Genomic DNA, 4710 nt, shown 5'->3' with positions numbered 1-4710 from the left:
GAAACCACTTGAAGATCTGGTTAAAATACAGGTTCAGATTCAACACACTCCAGTAGGGGCCTGGGATTCTGAATTTCTAACACGCTCGGGTGATGCGGGTCAGCAGACCATCTTTTGAGTAGCAAGGCTAAGCCATTTACTGGCATTATGATCTATTCTTCAGGAAAACAATCCCATTCTTCCAAATGCTAAGTCAAAATAAATGGTGAAATTACCTGGTCAACTTAAAATCTTCAGATAGTTTCTATTCTCACTTAAAATTAAAAAAAAAAAAAAAAATCCACAGTGAATTTCAAAGATTTTCTAGCAGCAAAACTCATTTTTAAAAATTGATATACTTTAACAGGACATGAAGGAAAATAAGTGACTGAGGAGGCTCTAATTAGCCACCGTAGCAAGGGACACAGGAGGTTTGGTTTACTAAATTTTTCTACTATAAGCTTTGAATGGAAAATACTATGTCACACCATGTTTCACTAATGCTGTCATGTATATACATAGTATTTCTATTATTTTATTTTTATATACCTGGCCCAATAACATCTAAAAAATAAAAATGGTACACTTTACATTTTAAGACACTTTCCAGAAAAATTTCCCAGAAAGTAGAGTTCCCACCTGTACCCTCTTGCATGCAGTTTTGCTCATTATAAGTATCTTGCATTAGTGTAGGACATTGGTTACAATCAGTGAGCCAGTACTGATACATTATTATTAACTGAAGCCCATTGTTTATATTGGGGTTTACTCTTTGTATTGTACATGCTATGGATGTTGATCCCGCTCCCTTCTGACAAGACCCACATGCTGGAGATCCCCATCGTCCTCGCCATATCCTTTTGTCTCCCCAACAGCCGCCACTTATCTTTTCTTCTGAAAGAAAAATATTTTTTGGTACTCATGTCCTGTCAAAAATAAGAAAATGAAAGATAGACCAGAAAAATCTTCATGTTTGCAGAAAAGTAGATGAGAACAGCCACTTGGCTTCACAAACATTTGATGACTGCCCAGTCTCAATTATATTTTGAGTTTGAGATATTTAATATAGATGCTTAATATAAAACTCCTGTCCTCTATGCCTCCAGCCAGGTAGGATAGCCACCGTGAAGGAGGACAGGACACATCAGGATTGTGGGGAACCTAGCATTTTCCAAGGGCTCCTCCTCTTGCCCCCTTTCAGTTGCTGCTACCTACCCTCTTTGCCAAAGTCAATGCCATAGCATCAGGTTCCTCCCACCCAGTGCGGTCCTGCCTCCATGCCTTCCTAGGACTGCCTTGGGTTTCTTTGATGTCACATACAGGATATACATTTAAACTTGATTCACTTAGTATATCCATTGAGACTGACTAAAAGCACTACACACATACACAGAATTTTTTTCGTTTATTTGAAATTCAAATTTAACTGAATATCCTGTCTTTGTTCATTGTATTTGTTTTTTTGTTGTTGTTACTAAATCTAGCAAGCCTGACTCTAAGATTCCTTCCCAGCTGCTCAAATATCACCCCAGAGTCTGAATGTTTCATTTTTTGCTATGTGACTTTCCTTACATGAACCCACTATGTTGAGTTAGTGTCCCTATTTTTACTTTAACTCCTTAGTTGACAAATGTCCTGTCACTTTTTATCTGGCATGATAGTAATAATGGATCTCTCTGCTAATTTTTACCCCTTTCTGTCTTTCTCCTGTCACCAAAGCAAACATCAGGACAATCCTTAAACAGAAATCAATTGGTAAAGAAACCTTCTTCCTATGAATCTTTCCTTGGCTGCCATCATCTTCACAGACACAACCTCTTATTTTGGGGCTGCATTTTAAGTCTCCCTAATGGTATTTATGTTGCCACTTTTCTTTGGTGCTACTCACCCCACTCTTTTCATTTTATACAATCTTGAAACACCCCCTTTCAGACCTTCCTTTAATCTATTAGGGATAAGACACTATGCAATTATGAATTTGCCATCTTTTATGTCTTAGGACCGTTTTTGCGGTAACAGTTTTAGAGTGAAAGTCATAAAATATGAAATATTTGCTCAGCCCCACACTCGATGAAGCCAAAATAGCTGAATCACTGAGCATTTTCTGAGTGTAAAAGTAATAGACCTGTGGACCTCAGGAAGGTTTGGTAATTTGTTGTTATGTCACGGAGGTCAACAAATAAAGGGACTCATTTAGTAATTACTCACCCCAGAGAGTGCTAAGGTTTCAAATGGTTCTTCTGAGCCTCAGGTCCTCTGGCTTCCCCACATTCTCTCCATTAACCAGTCAATAAAGGTTCTCAGACCTTTTCAGGTAGAAGCATGTGCTGGTCTCTTCCATCATGGATGTTATTACTATAAAACTGAAAAGGAACTAGCCAGAAGAGCGAGAGGTCATTTCGAGAAGTAGATCATTCAAAAATTATAACCTAGCTTACTAGTTTCAAAGCTGAGAGAGCTAGGAATTAGAGGTAGCACGTGAAGAATGGTGAAAGCAAAAATAGGAACACAAAATTCTCAGTGTATGAGCTTTTTCAATTACGGGTCCCACTCATCAAAAGAACTGGTTTCAACTGCACAGGAAATCAGTCTATTTATCATTTTGAATAATAAGCAATGTGTAGTATACTGTCAGATTAATTATCCACTGTATTGGCTACATTTGATTATTTTCCAAAATCAATCCCACTCTCAGAGGCAGAAGATAAACTACCCCTGGACGAATATTCAAAATAATTTGTCAAAGTATGTTTCGGTTTTTGATCTCTTCTTAGTTATTGCTGAAATCTGGACCATTAAACACATTAGGCTTGGGCACATTAGGTTTTGTTTGGCCCATTAAGTTTATAAAAATATGCTTAACTGATTTGGGTTTTTTGTTTTTGTTTGTTGATGACTGTTGCAGTGAGGTGAATATCACATGTCAGTGAGATTTTTAATTTCTAATTAATCAAAGCATCTCCAAGTTCTGCTTCTATAACCACTATGCCTCTTCAATGTCTCTCTGAAGTTTATATTATTCAAAGAGATAAATAGAACTTTACCATTCTTACAGCATAGCAAGAGTTTAAGAAACAAATTTGTGAGGAAAGCTAAGCCAAAGAGAAAGATCCCAAAGTAGTAAATAAATGGTTACATGGTTGATATTCAACCACTGATTTGTTTCGTTTGTATGTATACCAAAGTTCCTTCGGGGATTTTTACTTAGAAGGTAATGATCTGACACTTCTCTTTATCAGGCCTGTAGGTCCCATAGGTCCCATTGAGGTTCACTTTTACCCCAAAAGTTGATGAATGCCACTTGACACAATATTTTATTTGTATGTATTTTCTTTATAAACATATTTTCCAGAAATTAAATGTGTCCAAAATAATTTAAAATATCCTTAGAGATTTTAAGCTTATAAAATCAAATATTATGAATATGAGTTAAAGTCAACTGACTGTACAAGTCCCCTTAAAAATACTTCACAAATCTGAAAATAGCACAGATACGAAAAGATACGAAAGAGCTCAAGTTCTGACGTTGGATGAATTTCCAATTTAAAGGCATCAGCTATGCAGTCTATTTATATGTGTCGTCTGTGGTGCTGAAGCTCAGCGAATTTGAAATAGATTTGCCTGAAATTATGGAATTACATGTTACAGTTAGACTAATTGCTAAAGCAATACAGTCCAAATCTCTCTTGTGGCAGAGAGGAAACTGAAAACTCAAGTCAGTGTATGATTTATCCAAAGTCACAACTTCGGGGGGTGGTTTTATAGGTCCATCACCCGACTCTCTTTACGCAGTTAGACAGTGTGGTAATGCTGTGTTCTGGTCCACACAGCATCTGTTCCAACTTTCTCCTTGTTTGGCTTCCTGAACTATAGATGCTGGAGTGGCTAAAAACTGCATTTGCCAGGCTCCCTTTCAGCCAGGATTCTACACGTGACCTGGTGAAAGGAAAGAACAGCTGGACTATAAATCTCACTCCAGCTTCAGGGACGCTTGAGCAGAGTTTGAGCTTTAGTTAAACTTTTTGAAATATCCATTGGGGTTAAATGAGGGATCCACAAATGTTTCCAAGTATGCTGTACCTAGTTGTCGAGATTGTTGTATAATCTGTCATTCATGGACTGTAGCTGCAATAAAGAGTAGGGGCCAGGGGGTGAGCAAAGTGTTTAGGCTCAGGGATCCTAAACCCTGTGGCTTCCTTATGCTGACATGGTCCACGTTCACTTCAGCTTCTTTTCATTTCATGTGACCAAAACATACCCAATGCATGTGATTGGGGATGTCAGAAGCTGCACCCAAGGCCTCTGTGATGCTGTTGCTCTGGGCACTCTCTCTTCTGGATCCTTTCTAAAGCTCAGTAAACACTGTGCTGGCTAAAGCTATTGTGCCTTGAAAATCGGAATGACAATCCAAACTAGAAACCCACTCTGGTGACCTTGCACTGAGGTTCTACCAAGAAGATCCACCTGTAGAAGGGAGCACCAGGTGATGTGGCCACATGCAAAGCTAGGAAAGCTTCTAGCAGGCACAACGGCAGAAACATTTGCTTTTTCTGGGGCATGTGTTGGGATATCCAGTGGTACTCTCCCCAGCAGCACACCCAGGATGCAGTCTCTTGTCAAGCTTGTAGCCTTGCCTGGACTGGTGATCACTTCACGTGGCCCTCCCAACATGGACACTGAGCATCCCAGGCCCCTTGGCACTCTGCCCACACGTAGGTTTCCAAGGCCCTC

General features: G+C 39.1%; 1 long non-coding RNA gene across 1 annotated transcript; it reads right to left on the bottom strand.

Moving 5' to 3' along the window:
- Positions 1-494: 494 nt before the first annotated feature.
- LOC112479755 lies at positions 495-4384 on the bottom strand. The gene is made up of 2 exons (XR_003046333.1): positions 2188-4384; positions 495-873 (listed from the first exon to the last, which is right to left on the bottom strand). It is a non-coding gene; the product is annotated as an uncharacterized LOC112479755 (long non-coding RNA).
- Positions 4385-4710: the final 326 nt, after the last annotated feature.

This window comes from Pteropus alecto, unplaced genomic scaffold (genome assembly GCF_000325575.1).
Source record: "Pteropus alecto unplaced genomic scaffold, ASM32557v1 scaffold21, whole genome shotgun sequence".
In the NCBI taxonomy this organism is placed as follows: domain Eukaryota; kingdom Metazoa; phylum Chordata; class Mammalia; order Chiroptera; family Pteropodidae; genus Pteropus; species Pteropus alecto.
This window is presented reverse-complemented; position numbering and strand designations above follow the sequence as displayed.